This window comes from Notamacropus eugenii, chromosome 7, assembly GCF_028372415.1.
Source record: "Notamacropus eugenii isolate mMacEug1 chromosome 7, mMacEug1.pri_v2, whole genome shotgun sequence".
Classification (NCBI taxonomy): Eukaryota; Metazoa; Chordata; class Mammalia; order Diprotodontia; family Macropodidae; genus Notamacropus; species Notamacropus eugenii.
The window spans coordinates 39,410,091-39,426,472 of NC_092878.1; the positions used below are offsets into that span (position 1 = coordinate 39,410,091).

The 16,382-nt window shown below is 37.3% G+C and overlaps 1 pseudogene; it reads left to right on the top strand.

Annotated features, from left to right (window-relative positions):
* The first annotated feature begins 449 nt into the window (after window positions 1-449).
* LOC140514651 (adenylate kinase isoenzyme 6 pseudogene) lies at window positions 450-15,721 on the top strand (annotated as a pseudogene).
* Window positions 15,722-16,382: the final 661 nt, after the last annotated feature.

Consider the following 16,382-nt stretch of genomic DNA (forward strand, 5'->3'; position numbering starts at 1 on the left):
GGGACATATTTGGTGATCAGCAATATTAGAACTCAATATCCTTTTTGAAGTTGAGGAAGGTAATGCAGAAGAAGGTGAGTCCTAGGTGTCTTCCATATTTCTGGTAGTGTTTCTCATGTTTGGGGTGATGCTTTTGTTGGCAATATCCAGTAACAGTGAGGTATCCCTTATTGTTCCTGGATTCTTCAATCCATAGTGAACATCTAGCAACTAGCACATCTAGCAATGTGAAAATATTCCATGTCATTAAGAGCAGTATCATGACCTATATCAGTGGTACCTACTCTGGTGCTCAAGCATATATTCTATGGCATAAAAAGTCAGAGAAAATACCTGTCATATCAGCATTCATTAGTGCTCATGTCCTACCATAGGAAAGTCAGTCCTTGGTAATGATGGGGCTGGGGATGGGGTTGGAGGACTGGGAGGAAAGAAGGGGAGAAGCCACAATGGATGAGGGCCCTAGTAGCATCAAGAACAGTAGCAGCAGTACAAGTGTAATGATAATTTAAATGAAAAGATCTTTCTCATTTATTAATAGGCTTGTGTGACCTGCCTGGGTCACATGGTAGTCTGAGTCACATGGAACCTGTGGTAGGAGGAGTTTGCTGAATGGATGGAGCAGGAAGGGTGGAACAGGAAGAGGTGGAGCTAGAGCAGAGCTGAGAGGAAATTGGTGAGAGCAATCGGAGCAAGGAAGGATGCAGGCTCTTGGCTAGCCTTGAGTGAAAGAGCTTGTTTGTGATTTTGTATAAGGGAGCCTGCTTGTGATTTGTTTAATGGAGCTGGTTTGTGGGAAACCTAGCAGGGGGAACACTTGGGGGTGGTGTTGTTCCCTTCATTGTTATTGAGTATAGATTTTTGTGGATTTGGCTTTCTGGTGTCTAAATAAATGTTTTGGTTCTGTCTTCCATGTGGACAGTCTGTTGTGCTTTGTGATTCAGAATTGTACTGGGACACTCATGGCCATTGTCAGTGTTGTGAATATAGCACTGATGCTACAACAGGCAGTAAAGCAGTAGCATCAACAGACAGCAGTGGCAACAGATAAAAGAGTGGGCAGCATTGCTGACCATAGCAGAATTGTCACTGTAGTGAGCACTGACAAAGGTAGGTCTAGTACAGTCATTCGTTCACTATAATCAAGAATTCAGCCCTCTCTCACTCCAAACAAAGTCAAGTGCAAGTCATGTCGTTATTTCTCTGATGGCATGGTCTTCTTCAGCAATGAAGGATGAACACACACACATAATCAAGGACTAAAGGATTGTACCCAGTGTTCATGGTATAATTCCTCCCCAAAGAGGTCATGGAAGACTATTAGGAGATTCTGATGACAGTGGAGAGATAAAGCTCTCCAACTCAGGCCCAATAAAAGAAATGGCTTGGTCCCTCAGAGGTCTGAGATCCTGAATCTACAGGAGGAAAGATTTGTTGTTCTCTTTTCATGGGCACTAATGAGTCTTATACTAGCTGCATTCATTTCTATTTTATATAATAGTGTATATTTTAGTTTTCATGTCTACTTATATCCATTGTTAGTTAAGAAGATTCTCCAAAACTATGCCAAAGGGCTATAAAACTGGGCATACCCTTTGATCCATCAACACCACTATTAGATCTATATCCCAAAGAGATAAAAGTGGGAGGTGGGTTATTTCTACAAAAATATTTATAGCAGGTCTTTTTGTAGTGTTAAAGAATTGGAAATTGAGAAAATGTCCATCAACTGAGGAACGGCTAAATAAGTTATGATACATAGTTATAATGAAATATTCTTGAGCTATAAGAAATGATGAACAAAATAGTTCAGAAAAATCTGGAAAAACTTAAATAAACTGATGCAAAGTAAGTGAGTAGGACCAGGAGAATATTGTACACAGTAATAACAATATTGTATGATGATCAACTGTGAGTGGCTAGCTATTTTCAGCAATACAATGATCCAAGACAATTCCAAAAGACTCATGATAAAATTGCTACCCACCTCCAGAGAAAGAACTGATGGAGCCTGAATGCAGATTGAAGGGTACAATTTTTTAACTTTATTATTTTTTGGGTGGGGTGAGAGCCTGTACCTTCTTTCACAACATGACTCATATGGAAATGTTTTGCATGCTTTTATGTGTGTAATCTACATCCAATTGCTTGCTTTCTAAATGAGTAGGGAGGGAGAGCATTTGGAACTCAATTTTTTAAAAATGAATGTTAAAACTTGATTTTACTTGTAATTGGGGAAAACTAAGATTTTTTTTCTTTTAAAAGTCTTTGCATAGCTAATGCTATAAAAGATCTCCCATTTTATTATATTATGGTATTATGCTTTATATTCAGATCAGATACCTATTTTGAAATTGTAGCGTAAGATGTTGATCTGAACTTAATTTCTACACAACCACCTTATTGTTTCCCTAGCAGTTTCTGTCAAATAGACAGCTCTTCACTAAATGGCTAATGTTCTCAGGTTTTTTGTTTGTTTTTGTTTTTTTAACACTGGATTTTTGTTTGTTTTTTTCTGCTTCTTTCTTGTCTAATCCATTCTGTGATTTATTTTAAGATTATTTAAACAGTGCCAACTAGTTTGGGTAATACAACTTGAAGTCTAGGAGTGTTCATCTCCTTTCATTCCTATCTTTTTTTTTTTTCAAAATTGTCCTATAATTCTAGACCTTTTGTTCTTCTAAATGAATTTTGTTATTATTTTGCCTCAATCTATAAAATGCCCTCTTTGGAGTTTGATTGGTATAAAACAATCTTTCAATTAATTTAGGCAGTTGCATCATTTTTATAACATTGGCAATGACTCAAAAATGATCAATGCATGTTAAATAAAATACATCTAAATTAATCATTTCTGTAAGGATATTTTGTGATGATATTTCTATATATCTGGAGTATGACTGATTCTCAGATATTTTACATAGCTTATAGTTATTTGGCATGGCATTTCCTTTCCTATTATTTCTCCCAGGATTTTATTACTATATAAAATACTGATGACAATTTTGTGAATTTTTTTCTATCTGATGGTTTGCTGAAACTATTGTTTTGCCTGTTAGTTTCTTTGCAGATTCTCTAGGATCTCCTAAGCAATCCATCATAGCTTCTACAAATAAGAATAATTTCTCTCCTTTTTGTCATTGTTTATGCTTTTAATTTTTCTCTTGCTTTTTTGCAATCAAAAGCACTTCTATAGTGATGATAATAGCTAACATTTACATACCCTATATTGTCTCTTTTATTCTTTCTTATAAGGAATGTCTCTGAATAGAGAAGGGAAGAAGGGAGAATATATTGGGAAATGAAGGCAACATATATTAACTAACATTTATACAGCACATACAATGTGCCAAGCACTGTGCTAAGCACCTTACAATTATCTCATTTTATTTTCATAACAACCCTGAGAGGTAGGTATTATTATTATTATCTCCATTTTACAGATGAGGAAACTGAGGCAAAAGAAGTAACCTCTGAATTTAAACTCAAATCTTCCTGATTCAGGCCCAGCCCTCCATTTATTGTGGAAGCTAAGAGCATTTCTGATTTACTTCTGTATTTGTTGGAAAAGTTTCTAGTGTTTCCCCATTGCAAATAACAATGATTTTTTTTGTGATAGTTACACACACACATACACACAATACATATACATACATATATGTATGTATCTATATCTATATCATATAGTCTGTACTTTTTGTGCATCTTTTTAGCAAAAGTGTACTTTGTCAATGACTTTTTTTTAAACAATCAATGTATTCATGGTTTAATGTGTTTTTGTTTTCAACATAAATAATTGTGGAAATTATTTTCCTAATGGTTAACCATGCACCCATCAGAAAGGCACCTGCCATTAACATAAACACAACTTGATCACACTAAATTCTTTTTTATTTTATCTTCTTACTAGGATTTTGTTTAAAATTTTTATGTAAATACTTCTGTGACATTGATCTATAGTCCTTATTTTTTGCTTTCCCCTTCTTGGTTTAGATATTCATCCCCTACTACTACTCCTCAGTGAGAAAAACCAGCCCTAGGCATAAGTCCTAAACAAACTCAAATTCTCCCTGGGATCTCTCCTGCCCTAGTGCTTTCCTTTCTGGAACATTTTCACTGACCCCTTTTGGTCCTTAAGCATATGAATGATCCATAAGGCTTATCCTTGGGTAAGTCAGATTCCATTCCCAATGTTCACAGACTTCTCTATCTCTGTACACCAAACTGGTTGAGGTAAATGGTTTGTTGGCTTTCCCAGGACTTGATCTGTTGTATTTTTGAGATCTTTATGGAAGGCTTGTGTTGGAAGAGCTGGATTGTACTTCTTCCTGCTACTCCACCATCTTAATTCCACCCATCACAGTGCTGATTCATACAGAGCTTATAGTACACAAAACTCTCAGATCTTTTTCAGAACAACTGCTGTCTAATCATGCCTCCCCCATCTTACACTTCTGAGGTTAACTTTTTTGTATCCAAGTATGAAAATTTACATCTCTTTATCCACCTTGTGAGGTAAGGAAGGCATATATTACTATGATCCCATTTTATATCTGACAATTGTAAATAGTAAGCCTCCTAGATCTACTCTGGCTAAAATATGTCTGAATGTTAAACCTGCACCCTGGCAACTCCTAGTGAACCCTGTTCATCTCTAAAGAACTTGGAGATCTGGAATAACATATCAAACTCTTACCCCTATTATATGCAGATAATGAAATTAGCTCAGAGAAACTAAGTGACTGGCCCAATGTTACCCAGTTAGTAGGCAGTAGAACCTAGACTGGAACCCTGGTAAGGTCTTTGGACTCTAAGTCCAGTGTTCTTTTAAATCTGTTGTACAGAAGTCCTAGTCTCCTCTCATTTCCAGCAGGAGTTGTTAGCCTTTTCTGTGTTATGGATCCCTTAAGCAGTCTGATGAAGCCCAGAAACCCTTTCTTATAATAATGTTTTTAAATATATAAAATACATGGGATTACAAAGGAAGTCAATTATTTACACTGAAATAGAGTTAATAAAATATATTTTAAAGCAAGTTCACAGAGCATATCTGTTTAAAGATATGTGGTCTTTTCCTGTCAGTCTGCAGAAAAAGATTTGCTCAGTCAGGAGGAAGCTTGTATTTGCTTCCCTTAGCTTTGTTATCACTGATAAGGAATATAACTGATAAAAATGCAGAACTAACTAATCAATCAAAACAAACAGCTGAAATCATGTTAACACAATCTGCCTGATAACACTTGTTAAGGAGAAATAATTTCCCCTCGCAAAGGGATAAAATGCAAATACAATTTAGATTAAAGCCTCCCCCGCCTTACAAAATGTCAAAGGGAAATTCCATCATGAAATGTGTTCATGGGGAAAACCAAGGGTGTGGTTGTCTTTCTCTCATACACACGTTCTCTTGAGTAACTCATAATCTCAAAGGTGATAAGATTTAGCACTGGGAAGACATTAAAAATAATAATATTATACACCTAGAACTGGAAGGAAATTCAGAAGCCATTTAGTTCAACCATCTCATTTTATAGATGGGAAACTGAGACCTATATCAGTGTAAAAACATTGAAAGTCAAACAGATAGTAAGTAGGAGACCCATGTTTGGGACTTATTTCTCCTGACTTCAAATGCATCTTATTTCAGAAGCCTATTATGTCTATAGGTTTCACTCTGTAACACTCAGATCCCCTCTTTACAAATGTCATGAAAAAGCAACAAGGGTTATTTTAAGATAGACTTGTGGACAGACAAACATACATGTTTCATTTGAAAATTTTCCAAGAAACATGTTCAAAGGGACAGACTAAATATACAAATAGTGTTTGGCCCTTAGTATGTATCTAATGCTAGTCAATTCATGGCATTTGCCTTGGAGACAGTCTTAAGTCTTCCATTTGGTGTCAAAGGTCCTCTTCCTTCTACCTCATCTTCTGCCTCTAAACTGGGGAAATACTACAATGCTAAGAATAATCAGGAGGAAAAAAGAAGAGACAGAAAAACAGAAGCAAAGAAATTGGAACATTACCTAGAAAAACAGAGAAGAAAATTGTAGTAGTTGCTAAACTGGGAAATCCTTATGGGTTTTCTCAACATCTTAAAAAACTGTCTAGTTCAGCACAAACATCATATCTTCAAATCCAGGTCATCTACATCATTTCTTCTAACTGTGCAATAAAAATGGCTTTCTGGGGGAGGGGGAGGCATAATTAGACAGCAGTTGTTCTGAAAAAGATCTGAGAGTTTTGCGTACCATAAGCTCTATATGAATCAGCACTGTGATGGGGGGAATTAAGATGGTGGAGTAGCAGAGGGACCCAGGAGGGGGAAAGCACACGAGCAGACATTTTAATCTGTATAATGGGGAATCCACATTATTAGAAAACCAAAAGTCTGTTCTTGATCCAGAGAAATAGATGATGGAACCCTCTTCCCCCTTCTCTGTAGTGAAACGAAGGACTCCAGGTGTCTAATCTTACAAAAATGTGTGAACTGGGTTTGCTTAATTACTCTTATGTATTACAATGGGGGACTCAATTCAGAGATATATATCAGATAAAAAGCAAAAGAAATAGATACAAATACTTATAACACTAAGGAAAATTATTTTAGTTTTCCTCTTATCCAGGACTTCAGACAACTTTGTCCTTCCATATAGTTGAGTGAGTTGTGGTACTTCCAGGTGGATCCAATAAATTGACTAGAATGAATCAAATTCCATTCAACAAGCATTTATAAAGTACCTTCTGTGTGTCAGGCACTGTGCTAAGTGATGAAAACACAGACACAAAAAGGAAATACCCCCTGTCCTCAAGGAGTTTCTATTAAACTGCTATATTGTGGTATATACCGGTTTTCTAAGATTATATTAAGCTAGTGTGTTTTTCTTCATCCCTAATCACCATGATTTTCCCCACAAATAGGAAGGAATCAGATTAATTCTGTATCTTCTCCCTTTCAAATACACACACACACATATATTGTATGTATTGTTATTGCATTATTGCATATACTACATTAAATATGATAGATACTTATAAAATGTATTCTCTATAAATATACTATATATGCATATATATTTGAACTTTATGCTTAAATCAAAGGTTATTAATGATTTCTGGAGCATGAATCCTTTTGAAAATCTAGTGCAGCAAATAAAGCCCTTCTCAGAAGAGTGCTTTGTTTTTTTTTTTAAAAAAACATAAAATTATATAGGAAACCATTTACATTGAAATAAAATAAATCAAATATTAGGTAAACAAGTGCACAGACAGGTTAAGAACCCCTGGTTTAAATCCACAAACAAAAGTGAAAAGAGGGAAGATGGAGCCAAGATGGTGGAGTAACAGCACCCACTTCTAGAGTGCTGCCCCCAAGCCCAGCCAAGTACCTTTAAAAAATAGCTCTAAACAAATTCTGGAGCTGCAGAACCCACAAAATGACAGAGTGAAGCAAATCTCCAACCCAAGACAGTGTAGAAAGTCACCAGGAAGTGCCTATCATACCACGCTGGAGGCAGGGAGCAGTCCAGCATGGGCTGTGCCACCACAGACAGGACCTGAGCAGGCCTTGGGGAGATTGAATCTCTCACACCTGTGGCAGTTTCCAGATGTCAGGAACCTAAAATGCTGAGGACAAATTGGAAGGTCAGCGGAAAAAGCTTCTGGGACCAGTGTGGGAGAGTGCAGTGGTCTGGTCCAGTCTTGGGGCAGCAGAGGGGGAAAGGGGCAGAGGAACCCACTGCAGCCACAGCAGCATCAGAAGCAGAGACAGTGACTGTTTCTGGAGCTCTAGGCCCTCAGATTGTGGGGGAATCCAGATGCTGACAGTATACCACCACCACCACCACCACTGGAAGCAGAGGGCTACCTTGACAAAAGAGCTCAAAAGTCAAGTACGTGCCTGGGGAAATGAGTAAAAACTGAAAAAAGAATCAGACTATAGAATCTCACCTTGGTAACAAGGAAGACCAAAATATAGAAACAGAAGACAACAAAGTCAAAGTTCTTCTATCCAAAGGCTCCAAGAAAAATATGAATTGGTCTCAGGCCATGGAAGAGCTCAAAAAAGATTTTGAAAATCAAGTAAGAGAAGTAGAGCAAAAATTAGAAAGAGAAATGAGAGTGATGCAAGAAAACCATGAAAAACAAGTCAAGAGCTTGCTAAAGGAGCCCCCAAGAATGCTGAAGAAAATAACAGTATAAAAAATAGACTAACCCAAATGACAAAAGAAATCCAGAAAGCCAATGAAAAGAAGAATGCTATAAAAAGCAGAATTGATCAGATGGAAAAAGAGGTCCAAAAGCTCACTAAATAAAATAATTCCTTAAAGATTAGAATGAAGCAAATGGAAGCAAATGACTTTATGAAAAATCAAGAAATTGTAAAACAAAAGCACAGGAATGAAAAAATAGCAGACAATGTGAAACATCTCACTGGAAAAACAACTGAACTGGAAAATAGATCCAGGAGAGACAATCTAAAAATTATGGGACTACCTGAAAGCCATGATCAAATAAAGAGCCTAGACATTATCTTTCAAGAAATTATCAAGGAAAACTGCCCTGATATTCTCGAACCAGAGGGTAAAATAAATATTGAAAGACTACACTGATTGCCTTCTGAAAGATATCCAAAAAGAAAAACTCCTAGGAATATTGTAGCGAAATTCCAGATTTCCCAGGTCAAGGAGAAAATACTGCAAATAGCCAGAAAGAAACAATTAGAGTATTGCAGAAATTCAATCAGGATAACACAAGATCTAGCAGCTTCTACGTTAAGGGATCACAGGGCTTGGAATATGATATGCCAGAAGTCATTGAACCAAGATTAAAGCCAAGAATCACTTATCCAGAAAAACTGCGTATAATACTTTAGGGGAAAAAATAGTCATTCAATGAAACAGAGGTCTATCAAGCATTCTTGATGAAAAGACCAGAGCTGAATAGAAAATTTGATTTTCAAACACAAGAATCAAGAGAAGCATGAAAAGGTAAACAGTAAAGAGAAATCATAAAGGACTTACTAAAGTTGAACTGTTTACATTCCTACATGGAGAGATAATATTTATAGCTCTTGAGACTTTTCTCAGTACTAGGGTAGTTGGAGGGATTGATTATATATATAGGGCACAGAGTGAGTTGAATAGGAAGGGATGATGTCTAAAAAATTAAAATTAAGGAGTGAGAGGAATATTTTGGGAGGAGAAAGGGAAAAAATAGAATGGGGCAAATTATCTCTCACATAAAATAGGCAAGAAAAAGCTTTTTCAATGGAAGTGAAGAGAGGGGAGGCGAGAGGGAAATTATGAACCTTACTCTCATCACATTTGGTTTAAGGAGGGAATAACATGCATATTCAACCTGGTATGAAAATCTATCTTGCACTATAGGAAAGTGGGGGAGAAGGGGATAAGCAGGGAATGGAGGGGATGATAGAAGGGAGGGCAAATGAGAAGAGGGCATAATTAGCAGTAAATACTTTTTGAGAAGGGATAGAGTCAAAAGAGGGGATAGAATAAATGGGGAGCAGGATAGGATGGAGGGAAATATAGTTAGTCTTTTACAACATGACTTTTATGGAAGTCTTTTGCATAACTACACATGTATAACATATATCAAATTGCTCACCTTCTCAGCGGAGATTGGTGGGAAGGGAGGAAGGGAGAGAAGTTGGAACTCAAAGTTTCAAAAGCAAATGTTAAAAATTGTTTTTACACGCAACTGGGAAATAAGATATGCAACAATGGAGTATAGAAATCTATCTTGCCCTCCAAGAAAATAGAGGGGATGAGGATAAGAGAAGGGAGGTGTGTGATAGAAGAGAGGGCAGATTGAGGGAAAAGGGTAATCAGAATGCACACAGTCTTGGGGTGGGTGGAGGGAAGAGATGGAGTGAAAATTTGGAACTCAAAATCTTGTGGAAATGAATGATGCAAACTAAAAATAAATGAATAAATTAGAAAAAAAGGAAAAGTGAAAAGACAAGATAATTTTTATTCCCCCAAACTTGAAAAATGTGACTTGTTGATGTATATTGGTTACAGTAACTGGAGAACTACTAAATCATCAACTAACTATGAACTCTGTAGACATGGCTTCATTAATAAGGCTGAATGGCAGAAAGTGATTCTCTATCAAGATTTACATTCTTCCCATACATGCTTGGTGAATTATAACATAACCAGAATACAACAATATTCCAGTGCCCCTGTATTTCAGGGGCTCCAGGATTTGAAGCATGCACTTGCATGCATGTGTATATCTGTAATGAGAAGATACTTCTGTCTTTGAACTCAGATCCTCATGCTTTCCCTTCCCTGCAATGCTTTTTCCCTTACCTCTTTCCAAATTTGTCTCACTAATTGTTGTCAGAGCCTTATCAATGGGCAATACTAGGTTCAATTTGCTTACTCCTCTAAGGGAGAACTGATCAAGGGAGTTACTTTGATGTGTAAAACTTGATGAGCTTGCATGATATAAGACTCTGCCTGGAATTTTCTCCTTATAGGGTGAGAGCATATCTACTGGTTCCTTCTTTAGAGGACATGGTTCAGTCTCAGAGACTGTCTTTCTTAAGATGTTGGTTAGTTCAGACCTGCTACTTTGAATCTCATAGATATCAGGGGCTAGGACTATATGTAGAATGAGCTGGTTGACTAGGTTCTCTAGCACGTATCTTGTGCATGAACCCACTCTTCTTGTTGACCTATGAAAGAATGAAGACTAATTTCTGTTTAGCCTTTTTTGTCTTCTCCTGATCAGAATTAAATATGTACATGCATGTGCCCCTTGAGAAGAGTCCAAACAATATTATTCCTGAACTCCTGCCTGCTTCTTAGAGGAGGAGGATTTCTGAGGTAGCATGATTCTGATTTCTAGCAAAGAAGGGAAATTGACTGGGCATTTGGGTAGTTGCTATAGATATTGGTTTGAGAATGAGTCCAAGTTCAAGAGTTCAGTGGTTGGACCTTCTAAAGAAAAATGGGTAATTCAACGATAGTGTGCCACTTAGGAGAAAGAAGATGGTCACTCATGTGATTCTGATGTTGGAGGATAAGTAAAGAGCTAAAGCCATGAGATGAGGGACCAAAAGACTGGGATTTTGTCTCACATTGTTACCATGAGTGACCAACATAGTACAGGTCTAATGAGAAGAGGGTTGCCTATCCTGTAGTTCCAAAATACATCTGCTATGTCCAAACCGAGGGGAGTCCAAACCACATGGTGAGTCAGGAAGGGATCGTGAAGGATCCTATGGGAGAGAAGAATTTTACTGGAATATTGTATATTGCCTTTCTGGCAAGCCCAAATTCAGTTCTATTCTCAGGGAAACTAATGAGTTATAAGGGATGCTTTGTGTGTTTTTTATATCTGTTCATGTATCAGTGGTGCTCTATGTGCCTTCTGAATTTTTTAGGGAATGAAATACTGTCCTCTATATGATATGCAATTGTTACCTTGGGTACATGTTAAGAAAGAGGCTAACTCCATTATCTACCTTTATGGAAACCTGAACATAAATTAGTTATATCAAATACCTTCCAGAGTAAATTTTGAAAAAAGATATAAGAAAAACAAATAAATAAATAAGACATATAAAATACGTATATAATAAAAGAAAAATATACAAAGTTATTGTTTTAGTTCCTGAGATCAGACTCAGTGCATGTGAATCCAGGGCTCTGGGTATGTGGGGAGGTTGCACTTAGCCACAGGTTGCATTTTCATTATCCTACCTTATACTAATGTAAGGGACCTGAAGAAGTTTATCCCATCCAAAATGGGTATCTGTAAGGGGCCCAGAGGGTCCCAGGGGGTGCAAGTCAGAGGCAAAGCCTGTTCCTGTGGGAATGGTGCTGACGCACACCCTGGCAGAAGCTCTGTGTGACCCTGGAACCTGATGTTCTGTACAGTAAAGTTACAAGTGAGCCTGGGAACCCAGGAACTAGCTGCAGTAACAAGATAAGCTTCCTTCCTTACTGCGGGTGTAAGGATGTGGAATAGTCATGAGATGGTCAAGTAATGGGATGAGCTCAGCATGTATGTGATTGGTGGATACAGCCTTTATAAACCCTAACCCTCAGCTGAATAAAGTTGTTGCCTGGATCATCTTGTCTCCTGTCTTCTTCCTTCAGGGCCCACAGATTAGAAGCCCGTGGGTCAGGGGGACCCAGGGGGCTCGGGTCCTGACCCCGAGCAGGTATTGGGTACCATGCATAGTAGAAGACATGACTAATGAGCAGCTATTGTAAGATTCCTGTGACTGATGACCTTGAGATTTATAGCAACCCTGTGATTCACTCACAGAGCAACACTTCCTCTGATTTCTGAACTCAATAATCATTCAATATATTCTCATGTCTATGAGTTCCTTCTAACCCTAACCTCACCAAAAATGGTTTCTAGAGAGTGCTGACCACTCTAGGCTATATTGCCGTTATGATGACACTTTGATAGAAGCCTAGTTTTTGAGCTACAAGCTGAATTTGAGCTGGAGATCAGACCATCACTCCCAGGAAACTGAGGGATGATTGATTCTGTTCTGTTCTGACTCAGTATTCCATCACTCCATTTAATGTTTTGCATCCATGTAACTGTGTTGCCCCAGCATGTCAACCCTTCATAAGTCTCCTCTGGAAGTAAAACATAGCAAATGTCAGAAGAAATGATCAACCTTTCTCAAAGCAATCTTTCGTATCTGATTCAGATGGGATAAAAAAATATTTGTCTTTTGCCAACTCCCCAAATATCCAGTAAATGTTGTTTTCCCCTTGGAAATATGATTGAAAAGCCCAGTATTTCAAAACTTCAAGAGTATCAGTCATCCTTTCTATTGCATATGATTCACCAGTGTTAGAGTTTTACTTGGAGTCTTGTCAAAACAGTGCTATCACTGCTGATTCAAATAATTTTTTGAAATACTAAATTGTTGCAACCTGACCAATGAACAGCCTCCAGTGGGAGTAACAGTAATGACAAGCCATTTAGATAGAGCACACAGCACATTCTCAGATTTTGTATCAGCTATCTCCAATTCCCTCGTATATTGGGTTTTATTGCATTTCTTTCCTTGCCAAATTGTCAAAGCAGATTTAAGACTGCCACCTTCATGGGAACTTAATTCCAACTTCCATATACTTTATATTTTGTGTTTATACTGTGGTAAAGCAAGTAGTTCTTTCTCTTTGGGATTATTGGAAGAAAATGGGTCTAGAACTGAAAGATAATTGTCAATTCTCAGTTGGCAAACAGAGGGCCTACCCTGTAGGTAAAGGTCAAACTGAGAAGACTTTGCCTCAGATACCTTTCTACGTTCCCTCTCATTGCCCCCTTCCTTTCATTTTGACAGCTCCCTACCTGGCTCTCTTTCTGTGTCTCATTCTGATTCTGCGTTGGCTGTAAGTTAACAACATCACAATAGTACAACATGGTAGCTGTCTTCAAGTACTTGAATAATTATGTAAGACATTAGATTTGTTTAGCTCAGTCCTAGAGGTCAAAATTAGACCCAATTGGTGGAAGTTCTAGGGAAGCTGACTCAGTTTAAGGAGACGCTGAAATAAGATGTCTCAAGAGATAAGGATTGCCTTCCTTCTAGAAATGCAGTGTAAACTCATGGGACAATCCTACTTTTGATTGGTTCAGAAGCTTTAACATGTTCCCTTTTCCCAATGATGACCTGATTCGCTCCTTAGATAGCTTGGTGTCCCCTGGTGACTTGATCTAGTAAGTATTTGAAGCTAGATTCACCCCTTCCATTCTCTCCCTTGCTAATTATCTATGATTCGATGCTAATCAAAGTTGTATATCAAGTGGTATGTAGTACCACGGGACAGCTAGCGCTGGACCAGAAGTCAAGAAGACCTGAGTTCAAAACCGACCTCAGACATTTAACTAGCTGTCTGACTCTGGGCAGGTCACTTAACCTCTCTTTCAATTTCCTCATCTGTAAAATAAGGAATAAATAATACCTATTGTTGTGAGAATCAAATGAGATCATAATTGTAAAGTGCTTAGCGCAGCGCATGGCGCATACACAATACTATGTAAAGGTTAGCAAGTAGAAGTAGTAATGACTTAAGGTAGGATCTTTCAGACTGTACCCTGTAATTTCTAAAGTTCCATGAAATGCCCAAGGCCTTTCTGAAAGAAAAGAAAAGAAAAAATACATATGCGTTTATACACAAATATGTGTATATGTATATATGTGGGTATACAAACACATATGTGTGTATACATGTGTGGGTGTTTATGATGGTGAATAAATGTAGACACCAAACCCTTTCAATTTCGCTGTCCCTGCTAGTCAAGCACTGGATGTGTGTGTGGATCTTCACACGCTGACATGCATATGCATGCACACATACACACACATACACACACACAATTTGACCACCAGAGACAGCAAAGTTAGAAGGGAATATCTAAATATATATGTACATATACACATAAAATATGTATGTACACATACATACTTTCTTTTAGGCAATGTGGAGAACTCTTAGAGATTTGCAAATTAGGTAAATTATATCACATAACTGAAAATCTTGAAACCCGAAATTGGCGTCTTTTTGGTACTGAACTAATCATTAAGCATGATCAACAAGTTACAGGATACAATCACTTAACAATGTCTTTTGACAAATCGCTTCCACTCTCTGGACCTCTGTTTCCACAACTGTAAAATGAAAAGGTTGAATTAGAGGATGTAGATTCCAAACCTAGTCTGTGAAGCCATGAACCTCACCACCTATTAATTCTATGACTGATTATAACTCTACCTATCAAGAATAGCTAAAGTAGCAGTAGTAAAGCATGATCCACAGACCCCTGAAGTTCCCCCAAGGTTTCCAAGACCTAGAGGTAAAAACTATTTTCATAATAGTACCATGATTCTTTCACTTCTAATATGGTAAATAGCAAAGGTGTGCTAGAGTCAGCTCAAACTGGAGAGCTGATTGGTAAATTTTCTGTATGAGCATTGATACCTTAGAAATGGACAAACAAAAAGAAATGGCACTTGAATGATTGTTTTACTGATTATGTAGACTGAATAAAATATTAATAATGCAGACGAAAGTTAAAAATATGTCCTGCTCGCGACCATCAAGCTGCCCACCAGCCTGCTCACAGGTACCCCAGGGGTTGGAAAGACCACACTAGGTAAAGAGCTTGTGTCAAGAACAAGACTGACATACGTTAATGTGGGCAATTTAGCACAAGAAGGACAGTTATATGATGGCTTTGATGAAGAATATGAATTAGATGAAGACAGAGTAGTTGATGAGTTAGAAAATAAAATGAAAGAAGGTGGAGTTATTGTTGATTACCATGGCTGTGACTTCTTCCCTGAACGATGGTTTCATATTGTTTTTGTTCTTCAAACAGATAATTCTGTATTATATCTAAGACTTAAAAAGAGGGGATACAGTATAAAGAAACTACAGGACAATATTCAGTGTGAAATTTTCCAAATTCTTTATGAAGAAGCCATGGCCTTCTACAACCATGAAATAGTGCACCAGGTGCCCAGTAATGTACCAGAAGAACCAGAGAACAATTTAGATCAGATAATGAAATGGATTGAGCAGTGGATAAAAGATAATAATTGAAACTTGAGGACAAAGCATGGACTTTTCAAGGTTTTCCACATGATAGTTTTAAAGATTTTCTTGATGATTTCTCCTTCCCCATGCAGTAGAAATTAAGACAACATACACCAAATTTTATGATCCAGGATTCTGTTGTAGATTGAGTTATAACTAATTAATTTTTGTCTCCATGAGAAAACTGAAAACCCCCCAAATACAATGAATAAGACATTAAGGACTTTTTAAATTTAGGAATATTCAGCATTCTCATTTACTTCGGTTAACTGACAATGAACAAGAAAATTTGAGAAAATAGGTGGAAATCTTTAATACTTGACATGAAAAATAAAATGAAGGCTAGGAAGAACTGCTGACATAAATAAAAGAGTTTAAGGATAAAGCTATAAACATTACATTGTCTTCTGTTGGTGGTGAATTGTTTTTTTTAATCTTGGAAGCTGGTTATAAATTAGGATAGTCATAAAATAAATGATGAGATCTTTGAGAAAAAAAAAATGTCCTGCTAACAGGTTTTGCTTTGTTTTCCCAGAAAGTCAGTTTAAACATTTATCAGCACACCCTTGGAAATAACCCATAAAACAACAGCTCGTTGGGAGGCAGTCCTCAATAACTTTTAAAATATAAAGAGATCCTGAGACCAAAAATTTGAGAACCCCTAAGCTACAAACATGCAAAGTACAGAATTTAATGGAAACCACAGACATGATTTTTACCACCACTGAGTAGCTTACACACCAAAGAAATGTATATAACATAACACAAAAGGAGAGG